A 16,251-nucleotide genomic window follows, 5' to 3' on the forward strand; every position below is an offset into this window, starting at 1 on the left:
TCATCCTGCGAGGTACATTTGCTAACTCGAGAGACTCGTAGTGGGAGTAACAGTGACGACGTTAACGTGGACATATAGTGGCACATTGGTTCCGTAGGACAGGCCATAGCATGAATGATAGAGAGAATGGGCTTAGAAAAGTGGGAGCAGCAGGCAGGAGTACTATGACTCTCTTTAGGTAGTTAAATGCCTCGTCACCATGTGACATTTTTTTTTGAAAACTCGAGGATATCTTCGATAAGGTAGCTCAGACAACGTTAAGGTTTACATGTAGTGGCATATTGCTCCTGCAGGACTGACCACAGTAATAATTAAAGAGTGGAAAGAAAGAAAGTTGGTCGAGCAGCTGGCAGCAGTAACTATGACTCTCTTAAGGTAGCCAAATGCCTCGTCACTCGGCGAAATTTATTTAAAAACTCGAGGAAATCGTCGTTGAAGTAACTCAGACAACGGTAACATGGACAGGTGGTGGCGTATCGCTTCTGCAGGACACCACAGTACGATTTAAAGGGAGGAAAGTTTCAAAGAAGGGAGAGCAGCTGCCTGCAGTAACTATGACGCTCTTAAGGTAGCCAAATGCCTCGTCATCCGGCGAGTCACATTTGCTAACTCGAGAGACTCGTAGTGGGAGTAACAGTGACGACGTTAACTTGGACATATAGTGGCACATCGGTTCCGTAGGACAGGTCATAGCAAGAATGATAGAGAGAATGGGCTTAGAAAAGTGGGAGCAGCAGGCAGGAGTACTATGACTCCCTTAAGGTAGCCAAATGCCTCGTCACCATGTAAAATTTTTTTTGAAAACTCGAGGATATCTTCGATAAGGTAGCTCAGACAACGTTAAGTTTTACATGTAGTGGCATATTGCTCCTGCAGGACTGACCACAGTAATAATTAAAGAGTGGAAAGAAAGAAAGTAGGTCGAGCAGCTTTCAACAGTAACTATGACTCTCTTAAGGTAGCCAAATGCATCGTCACTCGGCGAAATTTATTTGAAAACTCGAGGAAATCGTTGTTGAGGTAACTCAGACAACGGTAACATGGACAGGTGGTGGCGTATCGCCTCTGCAGGACTGACCACAGTACGATTTAAAGGGAGGAAAGATTCAAAGAAGGGGGAGCAGCTGGCTGCAGTAACTATGACGCTCTTAAGATAGCCAAATGCCTCGTCATCCGGAGAGTCACATTTGTTAACTCGAGAGACTCGTAGTGGGAGTAACAGAGACGACGTTAACGTGGACATATAGTGGCACATCGGTTCTGTAGGACAGCCATAGCAAGAATGATAGAGAGAAAGGGCTTAGAAAAGTGGGAGCAGCAGGCAGGGGTACTATGACTCCCTTAAGGTAGCCAAATGCCTTGGTACCATGAAAAATTTTTTTTGAAAACTCGAGGATATTTTCGTTAAGGTAGCACAGACAGCGTTAAGGTTTACATGTAGTGGCATATTGCTCCTGCAGGACTGACCACAGTAATAATTAAAGAGTGGAAAGAAAGAAAGTAGGTCAGGCAGATGGCAGCAGTAACTATGACTCTCTTAAGGTAGCCAAATGCCTCGTCACTCGGCGAAATTTATTTGAAAACTCGAGGAAATCGTCGTTGAAGTAACTCAGACAACGGTAACATGGACAGGTGGTGGCGTATCGCTTCTGCAGGACACCACAGTACGAATTAAAGAGAGGAAAGATTCAAAGAAGGGGGAACAGCTGGCTGCAGTAACTATGACTCTCTTAAGGTAGTCAAATGGCTCGTCATCCTGCGAGGTACATTTGCTAACTCGAGAGACTCGTAGTGGGAGTAACAGTGACGACGTTAACGTGGACATATAGTGGCACATCGGTTCCGTAGGACAGGCCATAGCAAGAATGATAGAGAGAATGGGCTTAGAAAAGTGGGAGCAGCAGGCAGGAGTACTATGACTCTCTTTAGGTAGTTAAATGCCTCGTCACCATGTGACATTTTTTTTTGAAAACTCGAGGATATCTTCGATAAGGTAGCTCAGACAACGTTAAGGTTTACATGTAGTGGCATATTGCTTCTGCAGGACTGACCACAGTAATAATTAAAGAGTGGAAAGAAAGAAAGTTGGTCGAGCAGCTGGCAGCAGTAACTATGACTCTCTTAAGGTAGCCAAATGCCTCGTCACTCGGCGAAATTTATTTGAAAACTCGAGGAAATCGTCGTTGAAGTAACTCAGACAACGGTAACATGGACAGGTGGTGGCGTATCGCTTCTGCTGGACACCACAGTACGAATTAAAGAGAGGAAAGATTCAAAGAAGGGGGAGCAGCTGGCTGCAGTAACTATGACTCTCTTAAGGTAGCCAAATGAGTCGTCATCCGGCGAGGTACATTTGCTAACTCGAGACACTCGTAGTGTTAGTAACAGTGACGACGTTAACGTGGACATATAGTGGCACATTGGTTCCGTAGGACAGGCCATAGCAAGAATGATAGAGAGAATGGGCTTAGAAAAGTGGGAGCAGCAGGCAGGAGTACTATGACTCTCTTTAGGTAGTTAAATGCCTCGTCACCATGTGACATTTTTTTTTGAAAACTCGAGGATATCTTCGATAAGGTAGCTCAGACAACGTTAAGGTTTACATGTAGTGGCATATTGCTCCTGCAGGACTGACCACAGTAATAATTAAAGAGTGGAAAGAAAGAAAGTTGGTCGAGCAGCTGGCAGCAGTAACTATGACTCTCTTAAGGTAGCCAAATGCCTCGTCACTCGGCGAAATTTATTTAAAAACTCGAGGAAATCGTCGTTGAAGTAACTCAGACAACGGTAACATGGACAGGTGGTGGCGTATCGCTTCTGCAGGACACCACAGTACGATTTAAAGGGAGGAAAGTTTCAAAGAAGAGAGAGCAGCTGCCTGCAGTAACTATGACGCTCTTAAGGTAGCCAAATGCCTCGTCATCCGGCGAGTCACATTTGCTAACTCGAGAGACTCGTAGTGGGAGTAACAGTGACGACGTTAACTTGGACATATAGTGGCACATCGGTTCCGTAGGACAGGTCATAGCAAGAATGATAGAGAGAATGGGCTTAGAAAAGTGGGAGCAGCAGGCAGGAGTACTATGACTCCCTTAAGGTAGCCAAATGCCTCGTCACCATGTAAAATTTTTTTTGAAAACTCGAGGATATCTTCGATAAGGTAGCTCAGACAACGTTAAGTTTTACATGTAGTGGCATATTGCTCCTGCAGGACTGACCACAGTAATAATTAAAGAGTGGAAAGAAAGAAAGTAGGTCGAGCAGCTTTCAACAGTAACTATGACTCTCTTAAGGTAGCCAAATGCATCGTCACTCGGCGAAATTTATTTGAAAACTCGAGGAAATCGTTGTTGAGGTAACTCAGACAACGGTAACATGGACAGGTGGTGGCGTATCGCCTCTGCAGGACTGACCACAGTACGATTTAAAGGGAGGAAAGATTCAAAGAAGGGGGAGCAGCTGGCTGCAGTAACTATGACGCTCTTAAGATAGCCAAATGCCTCGTCATCCGGAGAGTCACATTTGTTAACTCGAGAGACTCGTAGTGGGAGTAACAGAGACGACGTTAACGTGGACATATAGTGGCACATCGGTTCTGTAGGACAGCCATAGCAAGAATGATAGAGAGAAAGGGCTTAGAAAAGTGGGAGCAGCAGGCAGGGGTACTATGACTCCCTTAAGGTAGCCAAATGCCTCGGTACCATGAAAAATTTTTTTTGAAAACTCGAGGATATTTTCGTTAAGGTAGCACAGACAGCGTTAAGGTTTACATGTAGTGGCATATTGCTCCTGCAGGACTGACCACAGTAATAATTAAAGAGTGGAAAGAAAGAAAGTAGGTCAGGCAGATGGCAGCAGTAACTATGAATCTCTTAAGGTAGCCAAATGCCTCGTCACTCGGCGAAATTTATTTGAAAACTCGAGGAAATCGTCGTTGAAGTAACTCAGACAACGGTAACATGGACAGGTGGTGGCGTATCGCTTCTGCAGGACACCACAGTACGAATTAAAGAGAGGAAAGATTCAAAGAAGGGGGAACAGCTGGCTGCAGTAACTATGACTCTCTTAAGGTAGTCAAATGGCTCGTCATCCTGCGAGGTACATTTGCTAACTCGAGAGACTCGTAGTGGGAGTAACAGTGACGACGTTAACGTGGACATATAGTGGCACATCGGTTCCGTAGGACAGGCCATAGCAAGAATGATAGAGAGAATGGGCTTAGAAAAGTGGGAGCAGCAGGCAGGAGTACTATGACTCTCTTTAGGTAGTTAAATGCCTCGTCACCATGTGACATTTTTTTTTGAAAACTCGAGGATATCTTCGATAAGGTAGCTCAGACAACGTTAAGGTTTACATGTAGTGGCATATTGCTTCTGCAGGACTGACCACAGTAATAATTAAAGAGTGGAAAGAAAGAAAGTTGGTCGAGCAGCTGGCAGCAGTAACTATGACTCTCTTAAGGTAGCCAAATGCCTCGTCACTCGGCGAAATTTATTTGAAAACTCGAGGAAATCGTCGTTGAAGTAACTCAGACAACGGTAACATGGACAGGTGGTGGCGTATCGCTTCTGCAGGACACCACAGTACGAATTAAAGAGAGGAAAGATTCAAAGAAGGGGGAGCAGCTGGCTGCAGTAACTATGACTCTCTTAAGGTAGCCAAATGAGTCGTCATCCGGCGAGGTACATTTGCTAACTCGAGAGACTCGTAGTGGGAGTAACAGTGACGACGTTAACGTGGACATATAGTGGCACATCGGTTCCGTAGGACAGGCCATAGCAAGAATGATAGAGAGAATGGGCTTAGAAAAGTGGGAGCAGCAGGCAGGAGTACTATGAATCTCTTAAGGTAGCCCAATGCCTCGTCAAGATGTAAAATTTTTTTTTCAAACTCGAGGATATCTTCGATAAGGTAGCTCAGACAACGTTAAGGTTTACATGTAGTGGCATATTGCTGCTGCAGGACTGACCACAGTAGTAACTAAAGAGTGGAAAGAAAGAAAGTAGGTCGAGCAGCTGGCAACAGTAACTATAACTCTCTTAAGGTAGCCAAATGCCTCGTCACTCGGCGAAATTAATTTGAAAACTCGAGGAAATCGTTGTTGAAGTAACTCAGACAACGGTAACATGGACAGGTGGTGGCGTATCGCTTTTGCAGGACTGACCACAGTACGATTTAAAGGGAGGAAAGTTTCAAAGAAGGGAGAGCAGCTGCCTGCAGTAACTATGACGCTCTTAAGGTAGCCAAATGCCTCGTCATCCGGCGAGTCACATTTTCTAACTCGAGAGACTCGTAGTGGGAGTAACAGTGACGACGTTAACTTGGACATATAGTGGCACATCGGTTCCGTAGGACAGGCAATAGCAAGAATGATAGAGAGAATGGGCTTAGAAAAGTGGGAGCAGCAGGCAGGAGTACTATGACTCCCTTAAGGTAGCCAAATGCCTCGTCACCATGTAAAATTTTTTTTGAAAACTCGAGGATATCTTCGATAAGGTAGCTCAGACAACGTTAAGGTTTACATGTAGTGGCATATTGCTCCTGCAGGACTGACCACAGTAATAATTAAAGAGTGGAAAGAAAGAAAGTAGGTCGAGCAGCTTTCAACAGTAACTATGACTCTCTTAAGGTAGCCAAATGCATCGTCACTCGGCGAAATTTATTTGAAAACTAGAGGAAATCGTTGTTGAGGTAACTCAGACAACGGTAACATGGACAGGTGGTGGCGTATCGCCTCTGCAGGACTGACCACAGTACGATTTAAAGGGAGGAAAGATTCAAAGAAGGGGGAGCAGCTGGCTGCAGTAACTATGAAGCTCTTAAGATAGCCAAATGCCTCGTCATCCGGAGAGTCACATTTGCTAACTCGAGAGACTCGTAGTGGGAGTAACAGAGACGACGTTAACGTGGACATATAGTGGCACATCGGTTCTGTAGGACAGCCATAGCAAGAATGATAGAGAGAAAGGGCTTAGAAAAGTGGGAGCAGCAGGCAGGGGTACTATGACTCCCTTAAGGTAGCCAAATGCCTTGGTACCATGAAAAATTTTTTTTGAAAACTCGAGGATATTTTCGTTAAGGTAGCACAGACAACGTTAAGGTTTACATGTAGTGGCATATTGCTCCTGCAGGACTGACCACAGTAATAATTAAAGAGTGGAAAGAAAGAAAGTAGGTCAGGCAGATGGCAGCAGTAACTATGACTCTCTTAAGGTAGCCAAATGCCTCGTCACTCGGCGAAATTTATTTGAAAACTCGAGGAAATCGTCGTTGAAGTAACTCAGACAACGGTAACATGGACAGGTGGTGGCGTATCGCTTCTGCAGGACACCACAGTACGAATTAAAGAGAGGAAAGATTCAAAGAAGGGGGAACAGCTGGCTGCAGTAACTATGACTCTCTTAAGGTAGTCAAATGGCTCGTCATCCTGCGAGGTACATTTGCTAACTCGAGAGACTCGTAGTGGGAGTAACAGTGACGACGTTAACGTGGACATATAGTGGCACATCGGTTCCGTAGGACAGGCCATAGCAAGAATGATAGAGAGAATGGGCTTAGAAAAGTGGGAGCAGCAGGCAGGAGTACTATGACTCTCTTTAGGTAGTTAAATGCCTCGTCACCATGTGACATTTTTTTTTGAAAACTCGAAGATATCTTCGATAAGGTAGCTCAGACAACGTTAAGGTTTACATGTAGTGGCATATTGCTGCTGCAGGACTGACCACAGTAATAACTAAAGAGTGGAAAGAAAGAAAGTAGGTCGAGCAGCTGGCAACAGTAACTATGACTCTCTTAAGGTAGCCAAATGCCTCGTCATTCGGCGAAATTTATTTGAAAACTCGAGGAAATCGTTGTTTAGGTAACTCAGACAACGGTAACATGGACAGGTGGTGGCGTATCGCTTTTGCAGGACTGACCACAGTACGATTTAAAGGGAGGAAAGATTCAAAGAAGGGAGAGCAGCTGCCTGCAGTAACTATGACGCTCTTAAGGTATTCAAATGCCTCGTCATCCGGCGAGTCACATTTGCTAACTCGAGAGACTCGTAGTGGGAGTAACAGTGACGACGTTAACGTGGACATATAGTGGCACATCGGTTCCGTAGGACAGGCCATAGCAAGAATGATAGAGAGAATGGGCTTAGAAAAGTGGGAGCAGCAGGCAGGAGTACTATGACTCCCTTAAGGTAGCCAAATGCCTCGTCACCATTTAAAATTTTTTTTGAAAACTCGAGGATATCTTCGATAAGGTAGCTCAGACAACGTTAAGGTTTACATGTAGTGGCATATTGCTTCTGCAGGACTGACCACAGTAATAATTAAAGAGTGGAAAGAAAGAAAGTAGGTCGAGCAGTTGGCAACAGTAACTATGACTCTCTTAAGGTAGCCAAATGCCTCGTCACTCGGCGAAATTTATTTGAAAACTCGAGGGAATCGTTGTTGAGGTAACTCAGTCAACGGTAACACGGACAGGTGGTGGCGTATCGCATCTGCAGGACTGCCCACAGTACGAATTAAAGACAGGAAACATTCAAAGAAGGGGGAGCAGCTGGCTGCAGTAACTATGACGCTTTTAAGGTAGCCAAATGCCTCGTCATCCGGCGAGGTACATTTGCTAACTCGAGAGACTCGTAGTGGGAGTAACAGAGACGACGTTAACTTGGACATATAGTGGCACATCGGTTCTGTAGGACAGCCATAGCAAGAATGATAGAGAGAAAGGGCTTAGAAAAGTGGGAGCAGCAGGCAGGGGTACTATGACTCCCTTAAGGTACCCAAATGCCTCGTCACCATGTAAAATTTTTTTTGAAAACTCGAGGATATCTTCGATAAGGTAGCTCAGACAACGTTAAGGTTTACATGTAGTGGCATATTGCTGCTGCAGGACTGACCACAGTAATAATTAAAGAGTGGGAAGAAAGAAAGTAGGTCGAGCAGCTGGCAGCAGTAACTATGACTCTCTTAAGGTAGCCAAATGCCTCGTCACTCGGCGAGATTTATTTGAAAACTCGAGGAAATCGTCGTTGAAGTAAATCAGACAACGGTAACATGCACAGGTGGTGGCGTATCGCTCTGCAGGACTGACCACAGTACGATTTAAAGGGAGGGAAGATTCAAAGAAGGGGGAGCAGCTGGCTGCAGTAACTATGACTCTCTTAAGGTAGCCAAATGCCACGTCACTCTTCGAAATTAATTTGAAAACTCGAGGAAATCGTTGTTGAAGTAACTCAGACAACGGTAACATGGACAGGTGGTGGCGTATCGCTTCTGCAGGACTGACCACAGTACGAATTAAAGACAGGAAAGATTCAAAGAAGGGGGAGCAGCTGGCTGCAGTAACTATGACGCTTATAAGGGAGCCAAATGCCTCCTCATCCGGCGAGGTACATTTGCTAACTCGAGAGACTCGTAGTGGGAGTAACAGAGACGACGTTAACGTGGACATATAGTGGCACATCGGTTCCGTAGGACAGGCCATAGCAAGAATGATAGAGAGAATGGGCTTAGAAAAGTGGGAGCAGCAGGCAGGAGTACTATGACTCTCTTAAGGTAGCCAAATGAATCGTCACCATGTGAAATTTTTTGTTGAAAACTCGAGGATATCTTCGATAAGGTTGGTCAGACAACGTTAAGGTTTACGTGTAGTGGCATATTGCTCCTGCAGGACTGACCACAGTAATAATTAAAGAGTGGAGAGAAAGAAGGTAGGTCGAGCAGCTGGCAACAGTAACTATGACTCTCTTAAGGTAGCCAAATGCCTCGTCACTCGGCGAAATTTATTTGAAAAGTCGAGGAAATCGTTGTTGAGGTAACTCAGACAACGGTAACATGGACAGGTGGTGGCGTATCGCTTTTGCAGGACTGACCACAGCACGATTTAAAGGGAGGAAAGATTCAAAGAAGGGGGAGCAGCTGGCTGCAGTAACTATGACTCTCTTAAGGTAGCCAAATGCCTCGTCACTCTTCGAAATTAATTTGAAAACTCGAGGAAATCGTTGTTGAAGTAACTCAGACAACGGTAACATGGACAGGTGGTGGCGTATCGCTTCTGCAGGACTGCCCACATTACGAATTAAAGACAGGAAACATTCAAAGAAGGGGGAGCAGCTGGCTGCAGTAACTATGACGCTCTTAAGGTAGCCAAATGCCTCGTCATCCGGCGAGGTACATTTGCTCACTCGAGAGACTCGTAGTGGGAGTAACAGAGACGACGTTAACTTGGACATATAGTGGCACATCGGTTCTGTAGGACAGCCATAGCAAGAATGATAGAGAGAAAGGGCTTAGAAAAGTGGGAGCAGCAGGCAGGGGTACTATGACTCCCTTAAGGTAGCCAAATGCCTCGTCACCATGTAAAATTTTTTTGAAAACTCGAGGATATCTTCGATAAGGCAGCTCAGACAACGTTAAGGTTTACATGTAGTGGCATATTGCTGCTGCAGGACTGACCACAGTAATAATTAAAGAGTGGGAAGAAAGAAAGTAGGTCGAGCAGCTGGCAGCAGTAACTATGACTCTCTTAAGGGAGCCAAATGCCTCGTCACTCGGCGAGATTTATTTGAAAACTCGAGGAAATCGTCGTTGAAGTAAATCAGACAACGGTAACATGCACAGGTGGTGGCGTATCGCTCTGCAGGACTGACCACAGTACGATTTAAAGGGAGGGAAGATTCAAAGAAGGGGGAGCAGCTGGCTGCAGTAACTATGACTCTCTTAAGGTAGCCAAATGCCTCGTCACTCTTCGAAATTAATTTGAAAACTCGAGGAAATCGTTGTTGAAGTAACTCAGACAACGGTAACATGGACAGGTGGTGGCGTATCGCTTCTGCAGGACTGCCCACAGTACGAATTAAAGACAGGAAACATTCAAAGAAGGGGGAGCAGCTGGCTGCAGTAACTATGACGCTCTTAAGGTAGCCAAATGCCTCGTCATCCGGCGAGGTACATTTGCTAACTCGAGAGACTCGTAGTGGGAGTAACAGAGACGACGTTAACTTGGACATATAGTGGCATATCGGTTCTGTAGGACAGCCATAGCAAGAATGATAGAGAGAAAGGGCTTAGAAAAGTGGGAGCAGCAGGCAGGGGTACTATGACTCCCTTAAGGTAGCCAAATGCCTCGTCACCATGTAAAATTTTTTTTGAAAACTCGAGGATATCTTCGATAAGGTAGCTCAGACAACGTTAAGGTTTACATGTAGTGGCATATTGCTGCTGCAGGACTGACCACAGTAATAATTAAAGAGTGGGAAGAAAGAAAGTAGGTCGAGCAGCTGGCAGCAGTAACTATGACTCTCTTAAGGGAGCCAAATGCCTCGTCACTCGGCGAGATTTATTTGAAAACTCGAGGAAATCGTCGTTGAAGTAAATCAGACAACGGTAACATGCACAGGTGGTGGCGTATCGCTCTGCAGGACTGACCACAGTACGATTTAAAGGGAGGGAAGATTCAAAGAAGGGGGAGCAGCTGGCTGCAGTAACTATGACTCTCTTAAGGTAGCCAAATGCCTCGTCACTCTTCGAAATTAATTTGAAAACTCGCGGAAATCGTTGTTGAAGTAACTCAGACAACGGTAACATGGACAGGTGGTGGCGTATCGCTTCTGCAGGACTGACCACAGTACGATTTAAAGGGAGGGAAGATTCAAAGAAGGGGGAGCAGCTGGCTGCAGTAACTATGACTCTCTTAAGGTAGCCAAATGCCTCGTCACTCTTCGAAATTAATTTGAAAACTCGAGGAAATCGTTGTTGAAGTAACTCAGACAACGGTAACATGGACAGGTGGTGGCGTATCGCTTCTGCAGGACTGCCCACAGTACGAATTAAAGACAGGAAACATTCAAAGAAGGGGGAGCAGCTGGCTGCAGTAACTATGACTCTCTTAAGGTAGCCAAATGCCTCGTCATCCGGCGAGGTACATTTGCTAACTCGAGAGACTCGTAGTGGGAGTAACAGAGACGACGTTAACTTGGACATATAGTGGCACATCGGTTCTGTAGGACAGCCATAGCAAGAATGATAGAGAGAAAGGGCTTAGAAAAGTGGGAGCAGCAGGCAGGGGTACTATGACTCCCTTAAGGTAGCCAAATGCCTCGTCACCATGTAAAATTTTTTTTGAAAACTCGAGGATATCTTCGATAAGGTAGCTCAGACAACGTTAAGGTTTACATGTAGTGGCATATTGCTGCTGCAGGACTGACCACAGTAATAATTAAAGAGTGGGAAGAAAGAAAGTAGGTCGAGCAGCTGGCAGCAGTAACTATGACTCTCTTAAGGGAGCCAAATGCCTCGTCACTCGGCGAGATTTATTTGAAAACTCGAGGAAATCGTCGTTGAAGTAAATCAGACAACGGTAACATGCACAGGTGGTGGCGTATCGCTCTGCAGGACTGACCACAGTACGATTTAAAGGGAGGGAAGATTCAAAGAAGGGGGAGCAGCTGGCTGCAGTAACTATGACTCTCTTAAGGTAGCCAAATGCCTCGTCACTCTTCGAAATTAATTTGAAAACTCGAGGAAATCGTTGTTGAAGTAACTCAGACAACGGTAACATGGACAGGTGGTGGCGTATCGCTTCTGCAGGACTGTCCACAGTACGAATTAAAGACAGGAAACATTCAAAGAAGGGGGAGCAGCTGGCTGCAGTAACTATGACGCTCTTAAGGTAGCCAAATGCCTCGTCATCCGGCGAGGTACATTTGCTAACTCGAGAGACTCGTAGTGGGAGTAACAGAGACGACGTTAACTTGGACATATAGTGGCACATCGGTTCTGTAGGACAGCCATAGCAAGAATGATAGAGAGAAAGGGCTTAGAAAAGTGGGAGCAGCAGGCAGGGGTACTATGACTCCCTTAAGGTAGCCAAATGCCTCGTCACCATGTAAAATTTTTTTTGAAAACTCGAGGATATCTTCGATAAGGTAGCTCAGACAACGTTAAGGTTTACATGTAGTGGCATATTGCTGCTGCAGGACTGACCACAGTAATAATTAAAGAGTGGGAAGAAAGAAAGTAGGTCGAGCAGCTGGCAGCAGTAACTATGACTCTCTTAAGGGAGCCAAATGCCTCGTCACTCGGCGAGATTTATTTGAAAACTCGAGGAAATCGTCGTTGAAGTAAATCAGACAACGGTAACATGCACAGGTGGTGGCGTATCGCTCTGCAGGACTGACCACAGTACGATTTAAAGGGAGGGAAGATTCAAAGAAGGGGGAGCAGCTGGCTGCAGTAACTATGACTCTCTTAAGGTAGCCAAATGCCTCGTCACTCTTCGAAATTAATTTGAAAACTCGCGGAAATCGTTGTTGAAGTAACTCAGACAACGGTAACATGGACAGGTGGTGGCGTATCGCTTCTGCAGGACTGACCACAGTACGATTTAAAGGGAGGAAAGATTCAAAGAAGGGAGAGCAGCTGCCTGCAGTAACTATGACGCTCTTAAGCTATCCAAATGCCTCGTCATCCGGCGAGTCACATTTGCTAACTCGAGAGACTCGTAGTGGGAGTAACAGTGACGACGTTAACGTGGACATACAGTGGCACATCGGTTCCGTAGGACAGGCCATAGCAAGAATGATAGAGAGAATGGGCTTAGAAAAGTGGGAGCAGCAGGCAGGAGTACTATGACTCCCTTAAGGTAGCCAAATGCCTCGTCACCATTTAAAATTTTTTTTGAAAACTCGAGGATATCTTCGATAAGGTAGCTCAGACAACGTTAAGGTTTACATGTAGTGGCATATTGCTCCTGCAGGACTGACCACAGTAATAATTAAAGAGTGGAAAGAAAGAAAGTAGGTCGAGCAGTTGGCAACAGTAACTATGACTCTCTTAAGGTAGCCAAATGCCTCGTCACTCGGCGAAATTTATTTGAAAACTCGAGGGAATCGTTGTTGAGGTAACTCAGTCAACGGTAACACGGACAGGTGGTGGCGTATCGCATCTGCAGGACTGCCCACAGTACGAATTAAAGACAGGAAACATTCAAAGAAGGGGGAGCAGCTGGCTGCAGTAACTATGACGCTTTTAAGATAGCCAAATGCCTCGTCATCCGGCGAGGTACATTTGCTAACTCGAGAGACTCGTAGTGGGAGTAACAGAGACGACGTTAACTTGGACATATAGTGGCACATCGGTTCTGTAGGACAGCCATAGCAAGAATGATAGAGAGAAAGGGCTTAGAAAAGTGGGAGCAGCAGGCAGGGGTACTATGACTCCCTTAAGGTAGCCAAATGCCTCGTCACCATGTAAATTTTTTTTTGAAAACTCGAGGATATCTTCGATAAGGTAGTTCAGACAACGTTAAGGTTTACATGTAGTGGCATATTGCTGCTGCAGGACTGACCACAGTAATAATTAAAGAGTGGGAAGAAAGAAAGTAGGTCGAGCAGCTGGCAGCAGTAACTATGACTCTCTTAAGGTAGCCAAATGCCTCGTCACTCGGCGAGATTTATTTGAAAACTCGAGGAAATCGTCGTTGAAGTAAATCAGACAACGGTAACATGCACAGGTGGTGGCGTATCGCTCTGCAGGACTGACCACAGTACGATTTAAAGGGAGGGAAGATTCAAAGAAGGGGGAGCAGCTGGCTGCAGTAACTATGACTCTCTTAAGGTAGCCAAATGCCACGTCACTCTTCGAAATTAATTTGAAAACTCGAGGAAATCGTTGTTGAAGTAACTCAGACAACGGTAACATGGACAGGTGGTGGCGTATCGCTTCTGCAGGACTGACCACAGTACGAATTAAAGACAGGAAAGATTCAAAGAAGGGGGAGCAGCTGGCTGCAGTAACTATGACGCTTATAAGGTAGCCAAATGCCTCCTCATCCGGCGAGGTACATTTGCTAACTCGAGAGACTCGTAGTGGGAGTAACAGAGACGACGTTAACGTGGACATATAGTGGCACATCGGTTCCGTAGGACAGGCCATAGCAAGAATGATAGAGAGAATGGGCTTAGAAAAGTGGGAGCAGCAGGCAGGAGTACTATGACTCTCTTAAGGTAGCCAAATGAATCGTCACCATGTGAAATTTTTTGTTGAAAACTCGAGGATATCTTCGATAAGGTTGGTCAGACAACGTTAAGGTTTACGTGTAGTGGCATATTGCTCCTGCAGGACTGACCACAGTAATAATTAAAGAGTGGAGAGAAAGAAGGTAGGTCGAGCAGCTGGCAACAGTAACTATGACTCTCTTAAGGTAGCCAAATGCCTCGTCACTCGGCGAAATTTATTTGAAAAGTCGAGGAAATCGTTGTTGAGGTAACTCAGACAACGGTAACATGGACAGGTGGTGGCGTATCGCTTTTGCAGGACTGACCACAGCACGATTTAAAGGGAGGAAAGATTCAAAGAAGGGGGAGCAGCTGGCTGCAGTAACTATGACTCTCTTAAGGTAGCCAAATGCCTCGTCACTCTTCGAAATTAATTTGAAAACTCGAGGAAATCGTTGTTGAAGTAACTCAGACAACGGTAACATGGACAGGTGGTGGCGTATCGCTTCTGCAGGACTGCCCACAGTACGAATTAAAGACAGGAAACATTCAAAGAAGGGGGAGCAGCTGGCTGCAGTAACTATGACGCTCTTAAGGTAGCCAAATGCCTCGTCATCCGGCGAGGTACATTTGCTAACTCGAGAGACTCGTAGTGGGAGTAACAGAGACGACGTTAACTTGGACATATAGTGGCACATCGGTTCTGTAGGACAGCCATAGCAAGAATGATAGAGAGAAAGGGCTTAGAAAAGTGGGAGCAGCAGGCAGGGGTACTATGACTCCCTTAAGGTAGCCAAATGCCTCGTCACCATGTAAAATTTTTTTTGAAAACTCGAGGATATCTTCGATAAGGCAGCTCAGACAACGTTAAGGTTTACATGTAGTGGCATATTGCTGCTGCAGGACTGACCACAGTAATAATTAAAGAGTGGGAAGAAAGAAAGTAGGTCGAGCAGCTGGCAGCAGTAACTATGACTCTCTTAAGGGAGCCAAATGCCCCGTCACTCGGCGAGATTTATTTGAAAACTCGAGGAAATCGTCGTTGAAGTAAATCAGACAACGGTAACATGCACAGGTGGTGGCGTATCGCTCTGCAGGACTGACCACAGTACGATTTAAAGGGAGGGAAGATTCAAAGAAGGGGGAGCAGCTGGCTGCAGTAACTATGACTCTCTTAAGGTAGCCAAATGCCTCGTCACTCTTCGAAATTAATTTGAAAACTCGAGGAAATCGTTGTTGAAGTAACTCAGACAACGGTAACATGGACAGGTGGTGGCGTATCGCTTCTGCAGGACTGCCCACAGTACGAATTAAAGACAGGAAACATTCAAAGAAGGGGGAGCAGCTGGCTGCAGTAACTATGACGCTCTTAAGGTAGCCAAATGCCTCGTCATCCGGCGAGGTACATTTGCTAACTCGAGAGACTCGTAGTGGGAGTAACAGAGACGACGTTAACTTGGACATATAGTGGCACATCGGTTCTGTAGGACAGCCATAGCAAGAATGATAGAGAGAAAGGGCTTAGAAAAGTGGGAGCAGCAGGCAGGGGTACTATGACTCCCTTAAGGTAGCCAAATGCCTCGTCACCATGTAAAATTTTTTTTGAAAACTCGAGGATATCTTCGATAAGGTAGCTCAGACAACGTTAAGGTTTACATGTAGTGGCATATTGCTGCTGCAGGACTGACCACAGTAATAATTAAAGAGTGGGAAGAAAGAAAGTAGGTCGAGCAGCTGGCAGCAGTAACTATGACTCTCTTAAGGGAGCCAAATGCCTCGTCACTCGGCGAGATTTATTTGAAAACTCGAGGAAATCGTCGTTGAAGTAAATCAGACAACGGTAACATGCACAGGTGGTGGCGTATCGCTCTGCAGGACTGACCACAGTACGATTTAAAGGGAGGGAAGATTCAAAGAAGGGGGAGCAGCTGGCTGCAGTAACTATGACTCTCTTAAGGTAGCCAAATGCCTCGTCACTCTTCGAAATTAATTTGAAAACTCGAGGAAATCGTTGTTGAAGTAACTCAGACAACGGTAACATGGACAGGTGGTGGCGTATCGCTTCTGCAGGACTGCCCACAGTACGAATTAAAGACAGGAAACATTCAAAGAAGGGGGAGCAGCTGGCTGCAGTAACTATGACGCTCTTAAGGTAGCCAAATGCCTCGTCATCCGGCGAGGTACATTTGCTAACTCGAGAGACTCGTAGTGGGAGTAACAGAGACGACGTTAACTTGGACATATAGTGGCACATCGGTTCT

This window comes from Schistocerca serialis, unplaced genomic scaffold (assembly GCF_023864345.2).
Source record: "Schistocerca serialis cubense isolate TAMUIC-IGC-003099 unplaced genomic scaffold, iqSchSeri2.2 HiC_scaffold_1353, whole genome shotgun sequence".
NCBI lineage: Eukaryota > Metazoa > Arthropoda > Insecta > Orthoptera > Acrididae > Schistocerca > Schistocerca serialis.